This window comes from Dromiciops gliroides, chromosome 3 (assembly GCF_019393635.1).
Source record: "Dromiciops gliroides isolate mDroGli1 chromosome 3, mDroGli1.pri, whole genome shotgun sequence".
NCBI classification, from domain to species: Eukaryota; Metazoa; Chordata; class Mammalia; order Microbiotheria; family Microbiotheriidae; genus Dromiciops; species Dromiciops gliroides.
In genome coordinates, this window is record NC_057863.1 from 309,815,585 (window position 1) to 309,835,423 (window position 19,839).

Below are 19,839 nucleotides of genomic sequence, written 5' to 3' on the forward strand. Positions count from 1 at the left end.
AGTGTCATAGCTCTAGAGCTGAAGGAAAATATCTATTTTCAGTGCCTCATTTTATAAATACAAAAATTGTGTCCCAGAGAGCTTAAACACATAGAGAAGGAAAATATGATGCAGTTTCATATAATGAAAGAATGGATTAATATAGGCAAATCTAAGTTCCATTCAAATTTTTGCTACTGATTTCTTGTGCAATCAGTGGCAAAATAAGCTCATAGGAATTAAGTGGCCAGAATTTTTATTTGGACTCAATCCCTCTGATTCCCAATCCAATATACATTCCACTCTACTACTCCAAATTTTGACAACATGGTAGACTGTCCCATTGTATGGGGAGATTTCTTTCCACATGGCTTCTAGAAAACCAATGCCTTATAGATGATCAATATTTTCAAAATTATTTGTCTTGCACATGAAAAAGGGACAATAATAGTGCTGTCTTTCTAATTCCTTTTCCAATTCCCCTGATCATATAAGACAGTTCAAAATAAAAACAAAAGTCCCTTGGATGAGTTTATCTTATGACAAGAAAAGTCATTATACCTATATAATCCTATTTACTTTCAAAAGCACCTTCATATTCAGGAACCATTTGGATTGTATTTACCCCTGCATGTTAATGAGGAAATATATGGAAATGCATGAAGAAAATATTAGAACTAAGGAGAGCAGCACAAATATGCCACATACCTGCATCCAATGCTGGTGCATTTGCTCTTCTGCCACCCAGTGGGAGCCCATTACAGCTTTGCCAGACATAAAAGGCACATTCTCCTCTTCAGACAAGCAGGAGGGCAGGGTAACAGACAGATACTGCTTATATATCTTTGTCTTCCCTCCCTAATCTCCCTATCACAGCAGAAGCAGAATATATCTTTTATGTTTCCTGTGTCCCTTGGCCTATAATCCAACTTCCACCTCACTTCTAAGGAAAGAAAGAAAGGAAATATTTTATTAAATATGTGCTATATGCCAGCACTGTGTTAAATGCTTTACAAACATTTGATCTCCACAACAGCCTTGATAGCTAGGTGTTACTGTTATTCCCATTTTAGAGTTGTGAAATATGAGGCATACTGAGGTAAAGTGATTTTCCCAGGGTTATACAACTAGTAAGTGTCTGTGGCTGAATTGAATTCAGTCCATCTTAACTCCAATCTCAGTATTCTATCCACTGTGTGATTCTATGGGAGCTAGTCCTTTTTCAAGTCTTCACTCTCAAAGTAATGGAATAAGTATGCGCTCCAAAATTTGAAATGGATAAAGGGCAAAAGAAAAAGAAAAAAGAAAAGAAATGGATAAAGGGAATGATAAATAGAACCCAGGAGCAAAGAGTAATAATATTTGTAAAGTGCTTAGCACCGTGCCTCGCACATAGTAGGCACCTAATAAATCTTCCTTCCTCCCACCCTTCCTTCCTCCCTCCTTTCTTTCCTTTCTCCATTCTTTTTTTCCTTCTATAAGACCAGGCAGACAGGCTGGCTCATAATGGGGAAACCTCCTTGCTGTGCACTAGGGCTCATTTCTCCTGCAACCCTGGCTAAGGCCAGAAGGGGAGGTCCCTTCTGGGTCAGGAGTAGCTATATCAAGGAGAGATTAAGAGGAGAAGGTAGGAAAGCCAGAAACCCTTAGAGTCTTCCCCTAGCAGATTATTTTTTTTTAACTAGGTAAGAGAACATTTTTTACCTAATACCTTACCCAGCCTTAATCACTGAATGGGCATTGCCTCAAATAAACTGTAACCTGGGAAAGATCTTACCTTAAAAAGGACAGTCTCCCACTTCATATGGGGGCCATTTCCAGTCATGCTGATTTATATCTTGCCACTGGACCCAGATGGCTCCAAAAGAGAGAGTTAGGTCTCACTGAATCTTTGCCTCACTGAAATACAATTTACTTGTAAGTCATGACATCACATTCCAGATGTCACTGGTCATCCTTGACAACTAAGGACAAAAAACAAGAGGAGAAGGTATAGAGATGGAAGCAGTTGCTAGGGCAGGTGTAAACAGAAGCAGCAACAGTAACAGTGGCTAGAAAGAAGCAAGAGACATTTGTTGTGGCTGCTAAACACAGAACACTCTCAGATCTAGTTGAGCTATCAAGACCACCACCAGCTCACCTCAAATTCCAACCTTAACTGAGAACTTGAAAGACCATGAAAGGCATCAACCTTCAGGAGATCAGGACATACTTAGGAATTTTTTTCATCTTCCTTACCACTTAACTCCCTTCTCCCCACGTGGAATATTTAGTACTTGAAGTTAGGCCCTGACCTCAAAAGACTATGTCCTCTCCCTCTCTGGCTTCAGAGAAAGTAAAAATTCTTCTACTTGAATTTCAAGAAAAAACATCTGACATAATCTTTAGGGGAAATGACAAAAAGAAGTTTCACAACTTGGTAAGTGTAGTCTGTTACGTGCTCCCCTATATTTTGATCTATATATTTTTATGTGACACCTTTTTTTTCACTATGACAGCAATTAAAAGCAAGAATAAAATTGAACTGAATTGAATGAGACTGACTCACTAAATCACTATATCAATAATATTAGGCCAAGATGTTTCAAAATAATAGAACATTCAATCACATCGCTCTCAATATATATGTATATACAAACATTTCTATGATATGTATTTTAGTGAGAACAAATGTTTGAACTTTTAATAAATAAAGTTATTTTAAAATATTGTTTATTTCACCTTTTCTCATTTTTTTATTTGAGTGTTGTATATATTTAATAATTAACATGATATTCTGTCATAGAAGTATATGTATATAATTTGTAAATAAATAAATATGCATATGCTGACGATATGTTTTCGAAACTGTTTACTGATAGGAGGGGCAAAGAACAAAAAAAATTAGAGATGGTTGCATTACATCATGATGCCTTTTCTAATAGTTTTTAAAAGATTGATTTTCTAAATGAGTGATTTTTCTCTTACTATATTATTTGCCATGCTTGGACTTTGTTTTTCATCCTGTCTTTCCACCTTGACTAAGAGACAATACGGTTTTATGCTATTTACTGTTATTTATAGTTTACTCATCTCATGAATTCCATTTTCTTAATGAGTAGATGCTATAAATTCTAAAATAAAGGACCCTTTTAATTATATTCAAAACCTCCATACAAATGGTATATAACTTTTGAGATTTAATTTACTTGCTTCTGAGCAATGGGTTATGAGGAAGGAGTTGGAGCAGTTATCAAGAATGAAATGGATATTTAGGAAACTTACTTTTCTGTTTTCCAAAAAATTATGCCATTTACAACTGCTAATGTTCTCATCATAAATTATCTGATTTTTTTAATTTAATGTAAAAAAAGAATTATGTGGAAAGAAGTCTACAGAACTAGAAACAATGGATCCAATTTTTGGAGAGCAGAACAGATGTTGTAAAGAAAATAATAGGGGCAGCTAGGTGGTGCAGTGGATAAAGCACTGGCCCTGGATTCAGGAAGACCTGAGTTCAAATCCGACCTCAAACACTTAACACTTACTAGCTGTGTGACCCTGGGCAAGTCATTTAATCCTCATTGCCCAACAAAAACAAACAAAAAAGAAGAAAAAAACATACATTATAGTAACATGACAAAATGGGATGCTTTAGAAGGCAGTAGGTTCCCAATCACTAAAGGTCTTTCAAAAAAACTAACATAACTTGTTTGGGTTTTTTCATTTAATGCTGCATTTAAAAACCAGAGAATTTCCATACATAAATCAAAACAGTCAAAAAATAGGACTGTATATGAAATTATGAATTCTCTCATAACAGTTGCTCTACTTATATAATTCTATACTTTCATTTTAAACGTTCTGCTTGTCATGCTATTTGATCTTCCCTTGAGTGAATTTGAAATATTACAATAGCCCCTTAAGACATTACTATTATATTATTACTAACTACACCTCCCATTCCCTTTCCTCCTCCTAAATTAAAAACACAAATTGAAGAGGGGAGAGTGGAAAGTTGTAACAATCAAAATTAATCCACACTATGCTCATATCTAAAAATGCTCCTTTTTCCATCTGGTGTCCCTTCCTTCTGTCTGAAGAAAGTTAACATCTTCAGAGTATTTCCAGGTCTCCTGGAGACTTGGTTCTTTGCATCCATTTGTTTCAAAATTGTTTTCTCTATATGTTGTCCTTATAATGATTTCAATTCTTCTGCCTGGGTTTTTTTCACTCTGTATCAATCAGTTCATACTACCTAGGATTCTATTAAATCACCTCTCATCACCTACTATAGTGGAATATTATTCTATTACATTCACATATTACTACCTGTTGAACCATTTTCCCAATTATCTAAGACCTTGGGTACTAGTTAACTTTTAATGCCCACTTTAGGATAAAGACATAATTTTCTTATGATTTTTACCTCCCCAGTATTTTCACCTTCTTAATGAACTGCTCCCTGTTCCCATTTGAATTAGAGAAATCCCATTCTCATTAATCATTTGAGTTTTATATACTTTTACACCAAAATTTTTCATGTCTATGATCAATCTCCTTTATCTATTTATATACCATTCTCATGTATTCCAATTATGAAAAATAGAAAAGTTCACCTTTCCTTTCTACTCTATTTTTGCCACCTACCCCTGGTATTATCACTCATCAAACCCAAAGACTAAAACTAACCCACCCCCTCCAACATCCTCTGAAGACATTAAGGTTCTAAAGGCCTACCTAAAAGTTTCTTCCTCCACCTATCCCCATTAAAATTTTAGCAATAAACTGATCCAACCTTTTTTGAGAGCAACTTGGAACCATGCCCAAAGGGCCATGGGACCACACACACCCCCAGATCCAGCAATATCACCACTAGTTCTGCGTCCCAAAGAGACTATTAAAAAGGGGAAAGGACCCACATCCACAAAATATTCATAGAAGCTCTCCCTGTACTGACAAAAAACTGGAAATGGAGGGAATGTCCATCAACGGGGAAATAGCCAAACAAGCAGAGATACACGAATGCAATGGAATACCACTGTGCTACAAGAAATGATGACCAGGCAGATCCTAGAAAAACCCAGTAAGATTCAAGTGAACCAATGCTGAGGGAAGTGAGCAGAACCAGGAGAACACTGCACACAGCAACAGCAACAGCCACGTGATAACAGACCTGGCCCACCCCTCCACCCCCACCCCACAACACAATAATCTGAGACAGCTCCAAAGACCCATGACAGAAAATGCTCTCCACATCTAGAAAAAAGAACTGTGGAATCTGAATGCAGACTAAACTAGTTTTCCACCTTTTTTTTCTCTCTTTTTCCTGATGCTCTTCCCCACCTCTGACTCCTCCCTCACAATATGACCAAAGTAGAAATGCTCAATATAACTGCAGCCATGCAACCCACAAACCCACATCAAATCCCCCCCCCTCTCCCATGGACGGAGGAGGGAAGGGATGGAGGGAGAAAAGCCAGAATCCAAAATCTCATAAAAACAAATGTTGAAAAATATCTCCACATATAACTAACTATAAAACAATAAAATGCCTTTAAGATTACAAAAAATTTTAGCACTATATCATACAACTTCTTTCAATTATTCCAATAAATTTATTATTTCTAGATTTCTCTGAACTCATTTGTTTCTATTCCAAATTTTTTATTCAGCTCTGGTCTTTTCATCAAGAATTCTTCAAAAGTGTCTACTGCAGAGCCCAGGAGCAGGGCCAAGATTGTGGAGGAAAGGCAGTGAGCTCTTGAATTCACAACAAGATCACTCCAAAAAAACCTCCAAATAATGACATAGTACAATTCCTGGAGCAGCAAAATCCACAGAAGAGCATGCTGATATCTTTTTCCAACCAAGGACAGCTTGGAAGGCCAGAAGGAGGGAGCTGCTGTGCTGAGATAGGAGTAGAACCAAACCCCAAAGTTGTGCTGAGACAGATCCAGTTGTAGGAAGGCCTCTCCAGATAAAGAGACCCTCAGAGCCTCTGAATCAGCAACAGCACCAGTGTCGTCTGCAACTAAGCTTACGGTCTGATGAAAGAGCTGAACCCTTGGCAGGGGGAGATTACAGGGGTCTCTGATGGGGATGAGGCAGAACTTGGGTTTTTCACCCCTGCTGGGAACCAAGAGGCAACCTTGAGTAACAGTGGCCCTGGTGGGGGAAGGGCACAGGCTTGTCTAATCTGTCAACCACAGCATACAAAGTTTTGCTGCCTGGTTGATTAGCAAGTTGGCCTGCGTTATCTACAGACCAGGGAACAGGCCAGGTGAGTGAAGAACCTGCCCGTCCTTCAATCATACCACTTGGGACCCCCTGAATCTTGGAACAGTACAGCCTCAAATCATTGCCCCATTTTAAGGAGCTAAAAGTAAAGTAAAAGAAAGGCAAGATGAGCGGACAAAGAAGGTGAGGGTCATAGAAGGTTTCTTTAGTAACAAGGAAGTTTGAGGTGCACCCTCAGTGCAAGACATCAACATCAGAGGCCCTATATCTAAAGGTTCCAAGAAAAATGCAAATTGGTCTCAGACCATAATGGTGCTGAAAAAGGACTTTGAAGATAAATTTAGAGAGGTAGAGGAAAAAATGAAAGGAGAAATGAGGGTGATTCAGGAAAGACATGAGAAAAAATCAACAGCTTGAAAAGCCAAATGGAAAAGGAGATACAAAAGTTCTCTGATGAAAATAATTGCCTAAGAATTAGGATTGAACAAATAGAAGTTAGTGACTTTATGAGAAACCAAGACACAATAAAGCAAATCGAAATGAATTAAAAAAAAAAAAAACAAAGGGCAATGTGAAATATCTTCTTGGAAAAACTGCTGACCTGGAAAATAGATCCAGGAGAGATAATTTGAAAATTATTGGTCTACCTGAAAACCATGATCAAGTAAGGAGCTTTGATCTCAACTACCAAGAAATTGTCAGGGAAAATTGCCCTGATATTCTGGAAACAAAAGGTAAAATAGAAATTGAAAGAATCCACTAATCACCTCCTGAAAGAGATCCCAAAATGAAAACTCCCAAGGAATATTATAGCCAAACTCCAGAGTTCTCAGGTCAAGGAGAAAATGTTACAAGCTGCCAAAAAGAAAGAATTCAAGTACTGTGGAGCCCCAGTCAGGATAGCACAAGATCTAGCAGCTTCTACATTAAAGGATTGGAGGGCATGGAATATGACATTCCAGAGGGCAAAGGAATTGGGATTATAGCCAATACACACCTACCCAGCAAAACTGAATATAATCTTTCAGAGGAAAAAAATGAGACTTCAATGAAAAAGAGGTCTTCCAGGTATTCATGATAAAAAGACCTGAAATGAATGGAAATTTTGACTTTCAAATACAGGGTCCTAGAGAACCATAAAAAGTTGGAGTTAGGTGGCACGCCTGTGGTCATGCAGTAGATCTTCAAAAATAACAGAGGAGTCATCTATCTCCTCTATGAAGCTTCTCCTAACTACATCAACATAAACTCCTCTTTCTGTCCTGTTTTCTCTGAATATTTATGATCTGTAATATGCCTTCAGCCCTTGCTGTTTTAACCTGTGCTTAACCTGCCTTTTTCTATCTCTTTGAATTATTGCTTACTGCCAAGCCCAGAGTGAGGATGATTTAGCAAGGGAGAAGCTGACTGAATATTTTCAGATGATCCTGATATATGGGAGGTTGATTGACCTTCTACCTTCCTGAGGCATCTTGAGGAGCACACATTTCTAATGTGATGCAGCCCGTATCATACATTGACCAGATTTAGCTTCTTCTCTTCTGATGATTGATCACTTGCAGTCAGGTTTTCTATCTGTGTTAAAAAAGAAGAGACATTCACCTCTTAGAATCCCTGGCTTCCTTCTTATCTCAACTTCAAATGCTAACTTCTGAAGGAGGCCTTTCCTAGTCTATCTGAATGTTAAGGTTCCACTCGAAGATTGCTTTTTCTTGGTTCTTTATGCATCATGAATATACCTATTTAGTTACCTGTTATCTCCCCTTTTAACACCACCATCAACAAGAACAACAATAACTAGCATTTATGTACTGCTTTCAAGTTTGCAAAATCCTTTATAAATATGATCCCATTTATCTTTACAACCCTAGAAGGCAAGTACTATTAATATTCATAGATTATAGGTGAAGAAACTGAGGCAGATAGTTATTAAGTAACTTGCCAGGGTCACACAGCTAGTAAATATGTGAAGATATATTTGATCTTAGTCTTACTGACTCCAGGTCCAGCACTCTATTCACTGTGCTGCCTATAGAGCACAGTGCTTTTAGGGCAGGGAATGTTTCTATTTTTCCTTTCTTTAGTTCCCTAGCACTAACCATAGAACATGGTGTGTACTAAGTGCTTAACAAAAGGTATTATTTGATTGATTTTCAGCTACAGCTGCTCTCAAATACAATTTACTAAACAACAGTGATGTTTCAATATGCATTAATGGACTGAGTCCCCAGAGTGAAGAAACTGTCAATCCTTGTAGCTTTGGAAAGACTATAAGCTCCTTGGGGGCAAGGACTGCTGTGTATTACTCTACCTCCCTAATTCTCTCTAGCAAAGGGAATTAGTTTTAAAAAGGAATAGTTTTTTAAAAAATAAGGTTTACATTGTATCTTAAAACAGAAAACATATGAAGCAAGAATACAATGGCATTTAACTTCTCTATTGAAACATACCATGTCATCAGGACAGGATATGATAAAGGATATGGTAAAGGAAGCAGACTTCAGAAGCCCACCAAGTCAATGTGGACTAGACTCTACATAAATGGGATTTGTTTGTTTGTTTGTTTGTTTTTTGGTTGGTTGATTTTTTTTGCAGGGCAGTGACGGTTAAGTGACTTGCCCAGGGTCACACAGCTACTAAGTGTCAAGTGTTCAAGGCTGGATTTGAACTCAGGTTCTCCTGAATCCAGGACAGGTGCTCTACCTACTGTATCACCTAGCTGCCCCCAATGGCATTGTTTTTTTTTTTTGGTTTGTTTTGTTTTTTTAGTGAGGCAATGAGGGTTAAGTGACTTGCCCAGGGTCAAACAGGTAGTAAATGTTAAGTGTCTGAGGCCAGATTTGAACTCAGGTCCTCCTGATTCCAGGGCCGGTGCTCTATCCACTGTGCCACCTAGCTGCTTGGCATTGTTTTTAATGTCCTTTAATGACCAGAAAGCTGTATAAGGGAAGCCATCAAGTGTGAAGGGAGAGCTTTCTCTTCTTTTAGGGAAAGTCTCCTGGTGTTATATATTGAAGAACAGAAGTTGCTTCAGGGAAAACACTGGTCCTATCACAGAAGGAGGGTATCAATTGCACAAAGTATGTTTTTTAGTTCTATTTCTTTAACATTACCTATATAACACAAGAGATAACCCTACTCAGGCTAGACTTTTTTGAGACAAATTACAGACCAGTGATAACTCAGCATAGTCTATGAATATAAAAAAGGAAATTAGAGTTCCAGCAGCTAAGATGGCAGAGTAAGCATATAATCACCATAATTCCCCCATATTTACCTACAAACAACCACAAGATAACACCCCCAAACAAATCCTGGCACTATACTAGGTACGGGGATTACAAAATCAGGCAAGAGATAGTCTCTGCTATCAAGGAACTAACAATCTAATGAGGGGGATAACAAACAAGTAAATACAAAGCAAGCTATATACCAGATAAATAGGATATAATTAACAGGGGGAGGTCACTGGAATTAAAAGGGGCTGAGGAGAGGCTTCCTGAAGAAGGTGGAGGTTTGTATGGGACTTAAAGGAAAGTCAGTAATCACAGTGGAAGAGGGAGAGTATTCTAAGCATGGGGGATAGCCAGTGAAAATAGCTGGAGTCTGGAGATGGAGGGTCTTGTTTGTGGAAAAACCAGGAGGCCAGTGTAGCTGGATCCAAGAGTAAAGGTATAATAACAAAAAATGTGGGTCAGGGTTGGGATAGATGCTTCTGGCTTTCCCTTGAATAGATTGTGGCGGGGTATGGGCAACTAGGTGGAACAATGGATAGAGTACTAGGTCTGGAGTCAGGAAGATAAGTTCAATGATGCTGGGCAAGTTAACATAAACTTGTTTGCCTCAGTTTCCTTTTTTGCAAAAGGACCTGGAGAAGGAAATAGCAAACCACTCAGATATCTTTGCCAAGAAAACACCAAATGGGGGTCAAGGATAGTTAAACAGTACTTAAAAATCAAAAACAAACCAACCAACCAAAAAAACCCCCATGCAATTACTAAATAACAGGGAGAACTCCTAAGAAGTACCCCCTCCTTTCTCAGTACTCCCCTTCGGCCCCACACACATCTCTCTTCATCGCCTAGGCAGTCTGTCTTGGTAGTATAAGGAGAGGAGGAGCAGAACAAGCCCTGCATCCTTTCTGGTCATATTCCCATACATGGCCATGCCCCTATATGACCAATCTTACCTAACAGGGAAATTGGAGGAGAGAAGATTAAGTAAAAGTGTGGGTAACTGACAGAAAAGAGGGCAGAATTGGGGAGGTGGTAGACAGAAGCAATACATGGTTGAAGAAGGAAAGAGTAAAAGGAAAGAGAGGACAAACAGGAGAAAAAATAGGGTGGAGGGAAACACATTTAGTAATCATAACTGTGAATGTAAATGGGATAAACTATCCCATAAAACAGAAGCAGAGAGCAGAGTGGATCAAAAAACAGAATCCTACAATATATTGTTTACATGAAACACACTTGAAGCAGAGACACACACACAGTGTAAAGGTAAAGGGTTTGGAGTAGAATCTATTATGCTTCAACTGCAGTAAAAGAAAAAAGAAGCAATGCTGATCTCAGACAAAGAAAAAGCAAAAATCTAGTTAAAAGAGATAAGAAAGGAAACTACAAAGTAATATCAGTACTAAACACATGTGCATGAAGTAGTATAGTATCCAAATTCTTAAAGGAGAAGTTAAGTAAGTTACAAGTTCATGACCAAACAAGATATAGAAAGCATTACAAAAAGTAAATTAGATAATTTTGATTATATTAAATAAAAAAGCTTTTGTAGAAGCAAAACCAATGCATCCCAGATTAGAAGGAAAGCAGAAAGTTGGAAAACAATCCTTACAGATTATCTGATAAAGGCCTCATTTCTAAAATATATAGAGAACTGAGTCAAATTTATAAGGATAGGGGGAGCTAGGTGGCACAGTGGATAGAGCACTAGCCCTGGAGTCAGGAGTACCTGAGTTCAAATCCGGCCTCAGACATTTGACACTTACTAGCTGTGTGACCCTAGGCAAGTCACTTAACCCCAATTGCCTCACCAAAAAAAAAAAAAATTATAAGGATACAATCAATTCCCCAGTTGATGAATAGTCAAAGGATATGAACAGACAGTTTTCAGTTGAAGAAATCAAAGCTTTTTATAGGCATATGAAGAAATGCTCTAAATCACCTTAAATTAGAGACATGCAAATTAAAACAACTTTGAGCTACAACCTCACACCAATCAGATTGGCTAATATGACAAAAAAGAAAAATGATAAATGTTGGAGAAAACTAGGGTGCAAATGAACTGTCAGTGGAGTTGTAAACTAGTCCAACCATTCTTTCTTTCTTTTTCTTTTTCTTTTTTTTTTGGTGGGGCAATGAGGGTTAAGTGACTTGTCCAAGGTCACACAGCTAGTAAGTGTCATTTGTCTGAGGCCAGATTTGAACTCAGGTCCTCCTGAATCCAGGGACCATGCTTTATCCACTGTGCCACCTAGCTGCCCCTAGTCCAACCATTCTGAAGAACAATTTGAAACTATACCCAAAAGATAATCAAAATGCAAGCCCTTTGATGCAGCAACACTACTACTAGGTCTGTTTCCCAAATAGATCATAAAAGGGGGAAATGACATACATGTGCAAAAATATATATAGCTGCATTCTTTGTGTGACAAAGAATTGCAAAATGAGGGGATTCATTTAGGGAAATTAGGAAATTGCTGAACAAACTGTGTTATGTGAAATTAATGAAATACTATTGTGCAACAAGAAATGATGAACATGTAGATTACAGAAAAACCTGGAAAGACTTGTAAGAACTGATTCAAAGTGAAATGAGCAGAACCTATTAAACATTGTAAACAGTGTCAGCAACATTGTGTAAATGATCAACTATGAATGACTCAGCTCTTCTCAGCAACAAAATGATGCAAGAAAAATACAAAGGACTCAAAAAGGAAAATGCTATCCACACCCAGATAAAGAACTGATGGATTCTGAATGCAGATCAAAACATACTTTTTTCACTTAATTTTATTCTTTTTGTGTTTTTTTAAATTTTAATATGTTTCTACTTTCACAACTGTGACTAATATGGAAATGTTTTACCTGATAGTTCATGTATAACCTTTAGCAAATTGCCTACCATTTTGGAAGAAGGGAAAGGAGGGAAGGGGGAACATTTTTTAACTCAAAATCTTATAAAAATGAATGCTAAAAATTCTCTTGACATGCAAGTAGGGAAATACTATTAAAATTATTTAAACAATGAAATAATAATACACATATTACAATAAAAATAATTATTTTTAAAAAGTAGTTAACAGTAGCATTGCTCCTAGATTACTTTATTACCAATATTTTAGTTTTTAATGATGCCTTTTCAAAAGAATAGTTCTCAAAGCTACCTGAAACAACTACCTAAGAATGTAATGCATAGACAGGTTGCTATTTACCAATTCTTAGATCTAGAGTTCCTTTACCCATTTAATCACACCTTAAAGATTCACATATAAAGACCTCATACTTCACCATCACCATTGAGCTAATATCTCACACTTTGATTGGAGATGATGAAATGAGCTTCCTGAACTACTTTATAAAGTATCTGAATTATTCATCTTCCTAAATGCTCAGTGCTTCATTTTCTTCATATACAAATATCAATAGTAGTAGATCACCCCATGAGAATGTTTGGAAACAAACTGAATCAAATAACCTAAATGCCAGCATGTCTGTTTAGCATTTGCTTAGCTAGATTTTAATTCTGATTCCCAAATCAAAGCCATAAATAGCTTCTAATGGAACAATTCAGGTGATTAAGACTTGTCAAATATTTAGCCAATAGGATGCTGATGAACTGCAGGCTTTTAAGTTGTTCCAAACCAAAGATTAAAATTTGAATTTGCTGTGATAAGTAAAAGCCTACAAAATTCAACACATCATCAAATTGGGGAAATATTGGTGGAACAACTTTGCATATCATTTGGGTGATGGATTTGCGAAGTATGCAGACTTATCTTTCATATTCCCTGCTATGTAATGCCTTCTGAGCACCAACAGTGTGAGGAGGAATATGCAAAAACATAGAATTAAATGAGTTTCTATTCATTTTGGGTTGAATATGGAGAGAAATTACTAGAAGGAATAGGTTCTTAGAGGATCATCATTTTTTCATGGTAATGTCATATGGACTTAGCAAGTTTATTTCCTTATTCTCTCTATCGCTGTAACTAACCTGACAAAATCATTCTCCATTTAAGCAGAAACTTCACATGGCAACACTATGTATAATTTCACCACTGACCATAATTAAAATATAATTTTCCCATCTTGATGCCCCTTAACTCTTCTTTTCATTTTGATACATAACTGAAGATTATAAATCTAGAGGTAAAAGGGACTTGAGAATCTACCAAATAAAAAACTCTTAATATGAGAAACTAAGTGGCATGGTACTTAGAGATTTGGACCTAAAGTTAAGAAAGACAAGTTCAAACCTTGCCTTAGACATTTATTAACTACGTGATCATAGCTAAATCATTTAACCACTGTTTGCCTCAGTTTCTTCATCTGTAAAATGTGGACAATAATATCACCTACTTCAGAGTTGTTGAAAGAATCAGAGGAGATAATAATTACAAAGTTCTTAGCACAGTAGATACTATATAAGTAATAGATACAATTATGATTTGGGCAGCTAGATGGTGCAGTGAATAGCATGCTAGGTTTAGAATCAGGAAGATTAATCTTCCACTGACTTTATTTATTCCACCTTTTCTCCCTATTCCTTTTTCAGGCTTCTTACACCTTTATACCACTAACACTAGCAGCAGCAGCACCAGCACCCATAGTCTATGATTTGGCCTCAAATATCAAACAGAACACTATGTATCCCTATTTTGGACATTTTCCCTGGCCATTACCAAAGCTGTCTTTTCTCATCTCTACCTCCTGGATTTCTTCAAATTCCACCTAAGATGCTACCTGATTTAGGAAGTCTGTCCCAATTCCTCTTATTTTTAGAGGTGCTGCTTACCTAACATTTTTGTTTCTCTGTTATTTATTTATATAAATGGATGCTAAATAGCCATTCAATAACAACACTTCCATATCAACTACAAATAGTAGTATCATATTTACATGTGGCCTTAGTTATTCCTCCTTTATTTGCTTACTGTGAGCTATGATAAAACATGGAGCTCAGATAAAGTATAGATTTAGCTTATCTCAGAGGTAAAATCTGAAAGTTTTTTTAGCAAGATCTATGCATGTAAGATTTCAGAATCAGGGACACCATGGGGATCTGTGAATAATTGAGGCATGGATTTTTTTTGTGAACCAACAGATCCATCACATGTTCCATTCAGTGGCATTGTTTCATTTGTGAAAATTCTAATACCATTTCACCCAGTGATGTACTTTTTTATCCCTAACTGTCTCAAAATCAGAGAGAGAGAGAGAGAGAATAAATGAATAAATGCTCCTGGGAATTAAAATTCAATGTAGAAAATGGTACAATCAATAAATCCCATGCTACCTCTGAGCAGTTGTGATCATTCAACACTTTTGCTAATGGTCTTGAGATTTAAGACTCAAGAAAGGAATGACATTTCCCAGGGAGGGTCTTCTTGGCATTTCTTTTTCTCCCAGTCTGACAAAGTCCTAATTTATTAGCATTCTAGACAGAGTGATCTACACCTCAATTAACTCCACCTATTCTTAATTGATGGGGAGAATTCTCTAGGATAAAAGGATATAAAATCTGATTTTTTTCTCTTTTCTTTTTTATAGTAATCTTATACCAAGAGCTTTGAGAATTAAACTCCTTAATAGATGTCCAATAGAACTTATTATCAAAATGCATTTTCTTTATCAGCAAAATAAACATACTGATGTGAGTGATTGGATTTGAAAAAGAACACTTTTCTATTTTGTATTTCAAATAATAGTTTGTCTACTGATTGAACTTTGCAAAAGTTAGGATGATTTAATATACATGTAACAGAACACTAGAAATCAAGTTATTTTACTCTAAAATTTGGCATGTTTAGCTTGATCTGTGTCATGACATAAAGCAGTCATTTACCTTCAATAGCAATGATTATTTCAGGAATGGATAGTACCCCTCAAAGTTCCAGCACCTCACAACTAATCCTGATAGAAAATTCACAATAAAATATGCCTTATTAATAAGAAAATATTATTTCTGGGTTATTTGGCAACATATTAAATAAATCAGCAATATAGATATCAATATCACATGCAATTGTAATCCCCCACTATGTCTTTTGAACCATTTCTTAACTTCATAGATTTAAAATGTTGGCAAATAGGAAGGTTTCTCTCCTTGATAGTGATGACTTTGACTAGTGATGTTCATTAATTTGTTCACATTTCTGCTGCCACCTCTCTTCATTCTTAGAATTTTCTCTCTGGATATATTTGCTTTCAAATAGTAATGCATGCTCCTTTTTTTCATTTTAGCTCAGCTTCTATATTGGCTATTTAAGCTAAGAATCACCCACTTGTAAAAGTTTTTAATCCAAAGGGTAAGAATGAATGTTTTTGAGAATACTATTTTGCTTTAGAAGGAGCTGACCAAGAACATATAGAATACAAATTTTCAGGTATCACAATTCACTGGTAATAGAGAAGGGAGAACCAGAGTCATGCCAGTATCTCATGAAGGATGTTCTTTTGAGCAAAGAAGAGTATCTTTCCAGTCAAACAGCATTGTAAAACAAATTCTTAATATCAGGATACATCTTACAAATTCTTGTTTAGATATAGTGACGTAAAACTGGAGAATAATTTTTCTGATACATGTTTATCAGTGTAATTAAATTTAACACACCTTTTAAAGCACTTTCTAGACTTAAATACTTAGGAATTGAAAATTTTATTGAAATAAGGTTTGAAGCCTCTTGGAACTTACAATCTAGATGTGGAATATAGGGTGAATATAGACAAGTATGTGTCAGAGACAATGCTAGGGGTACAAACACAGAAAGAGAGAGAAACGCACACACATAGGCAATCCCTTACATAAAGGACTTCAAGGTCTGTTGTTATAACTGACATATGCAAGCTACATAACCATGGTCATATGGTGAACATGTGAGGACCTGGTGGGAACTCTCAAGGACCACAAGCTACAGGAGTTGTTAATTAATATTGATGGAGGAATCTGACCCATGGAGAGTTCTCTACACCAAAGAAATGACAAGTTACTGCCAAAATCAAAGAGAAGATGAAGAAAAATAGCAACATATTAGATTGTAATGTGAGATGTAAAGAAAGGGGGTGGATACCAACTGCTGGATCAAAGAAGGCTTTGGGGAGACAAGGACATATGAGCTGAAATTTAGAAGAAGAAAAAAATATGATAGAAGTGGAAAGGGAGTTCATGGTGCTTAACAAGTACTTTGACATTACACACAAAATTATAAGGTCATAGATATGACAAAGTGAAGGACTGTACAGGACAATTCTGAATAGTCTTGTTTGGTTGGGGTTAGGATATATGGAGGGAAATTTTAGCAGCTAAGATAGGAAAATGATAGTGGGTCCAGCTTATAGAAATCCTTAGTTACCAGATAAATTAACTTAAAGTAATTTTTAGGAAATGAGGGGGGTGGTATTTTTTTCCAAACAGATAGCTAAGTTTTGACCTTGATAAGAGAATACTATTCAGGTGTACAAATTTGGTCTCCATCCTGTTGGTCCCTTTATGTCAATAACAATAATGGTAATATTGATAACGTTTAAGTAGTATCTACTAGGTGTCAGGAACTAAGCTTTAAAATTATTACATCATATGATCCTCAGAATAGTGCTGGGAGGTGGGTGATATTATTATCACTGTTTTACAGATGAGGAAACTGAAGCAGGTAGAGGTTAATTGACTTGCCCAAGGTCATACACTTGGTAAGCTTCTACAGAGCTGTATTTGAATTCAGGTGCTCTTGAATTTATACTTAGCATTCTATTTACCATGCCATCTGCCTCAACCACTGCTATGATGTAGTTAGTGCTGTTTCTATCATCTTTTCCGCTTCTCTATTGTAAGTAGATCTCAGTTTCTGCATAGAATTTTCTCTTTCCTTTTCCTCTTTTCAGACCTATTCATACAAGAAACTACCACCACATGTTTTCCTCAACGAATTCCCTAAAGAAGCCATGCAAAGGCACATCTCTATCCTACAACTTGAACCACATTAACTATCAGTACTAGATTGTTGGAATGTAAATATTAGTTTGTTAGTCACAGAAGACTAATTAACTTCTAGTATAGAATATACTCTAGATAACCTTGATTCATCTTTCTTTTGTTGCAATATCTCCATTTTTTAGTAAAATGAGGTTAACTCTCTAAATATCCCAAACAGAGGATTATTTGAATGTCAACTTAGATATGTATAAAGTTTGAGTGACAAATTTTAATGAGAGATGTTTCAAAATCTCAAAAATTGGAGAAGATTAGGAAGGATTAGAAAGAATTTTTAAAACTCTCTTCAACTCTGTCACCAAACACCTACTAAAACATTAAAGATTCAAGAGTTTCATATAAAAGGGAAAGCCTGTTTTATATGGTGTAGTAAAGACAGTTAGACATGAAGGCAGTAATTTAGAACAATTAAACAGCACACATTGCAGATTGCAAGTTCCAGTTTTATATGAGGTTTCTCTCTTCACTAATGTAAATCTATTTTAATTAGTCCTCATGAGATCCTTAATCAGTGAGAACTGAAGGCAACAGTGATGGGATGAAGTAGGAATTAATTTTTCCTTTAAAATATTTTCAAATTCATGTGCTACAAAAGGAGCTTTAGCAACAGAATAATTGACAGGCTTACAATTAGAGCTTTAAGTGTTACATTTTTTTTCACTTTTGCTTCTATCTTATTGTTTGAAACAACAATTTATGTGAGCTCAAGAAAAAATATTTCTGGGCCTCAGTTGTCTCATTTATAAAACAGGGAAATAATACCCTTTTCTTCTAAAACCTTGGGGCTTTATTACACAATTTCTTAGACTCCATTCTAAGACCTATGATTCATAATCAATGTTTCTTTCAATAGGCAAAATAATGTAATGCTCTGTCTAGTAGAAATATGTTGTAATGTAATGTACCAGTCAAGACCACAAACAGATATGCCTGTCAGTCAACCTAACATCCTATCTTACTAGTTATATAACTAATTCAATTAATGGCTTGTGTCCCCATCCAAATTGTTATTCCTATTACATTCTTTCCAGTATGTTTCAGCAGTCAAGGCCTCTTCACAAGGCTCATAATCTTGGTAAATAGTCTAATCAGAATAGATAAAAGTGTAATCAGATGAAAGAAACATACTTGCAACTATCTCAATTCCCTCTCATTCCCCATAATGTAGATTCCTTCTTATTGTGTCCTGAAGTAATGTGAATAGAAAAAGAAAGCTGATGTTCCTAATCAAAACCTCTTGAATCCCACTTGTCTCAGAAAAGGATAATGCCAGTCACCCATGATAATCTGCATGAGTGAAGAGCTGATTTTTCCTCAACTTGAATCACTGCTGGTTCTTTGCATTCTTAACTCATGAGCTTTCCTGGATACAAAAACCTGTACCTGAGATATCATTGCTCCTCAAGCTAATGTCTGTATCTTGTCTTCTCAATACTTTGGGCAAAAGAGGAACTACGCTAAAGAGCTATAATTAGAGAAAGTTGGTCAAGACTTTATTATAGGCACTGACATCAAAGAAGAAAGTGTATTTCATCTCTACAATTATTCAGAGACTACTGCCTATATACTTTCAGGTCCTTCATTGATCTGTGCTCAGTCAGGACCCAGAGAGAAGGTTGTGGGGCACATAAAAAGAAAGAGAATGTGATCATGAGCTGGCCAAGGTAAGAAAAAGATGAGGAAAATATGGGCTACTTTGGGCTCAATTGGCTTACTCTTAGGTCCTGAAATTACTTTAGGAACTTTTCCAACCCAAGGGAAAATATCCATGTCCATGGCAATGAATGCCCTCTCTTTTTCTCCCTTTCAGAACTCAAAAACTTCGCTTTCAAAATCTGCTTGCCTCAGTCATGCCAACATGCACCTCTGGAAACAATTGTCAGAATTCACATGTGTGAGGGATTTAGTACATGGAGAAAAACAAGCAAATCCCTAAACACTTGTCTACTATTTAAACAAATTTCTGACCCCTAAGTTTATTTTGCACTTCAGAGCTAACTATGATTCTACAGACATTTATGAACAGGAATAAATTTAGGTTGGCAATTTCTCAACTACAGCCAAGTTAATTCTTCTTCCATGATCAAAGAGGAAATTTCCTTATGAAATTTGTAGGTAACAACAAACCAGGGAAAATTACTATCACACAAGATGATAGAATCAGAGTACAAAAAGTTTACCAATCTTGAGATCATAACTTTATAGCTGGAAAAAATTTGGAGGTAATCTAGAAAGGTTCACTCATTTTGTACATGAAAGAAAGTCCAGACCTTTGACTTCACAGATTTTGCCAGGACACTAATCAAGCTGAATCTAATGAGATTAAATTTATTTGGAAAAAATGTAACTTTTAAACACTTTATTCAATAAATTGTCAGCCCAAATCTCTTTTCAAAAAAGAATAGCTATCAGGGCGGC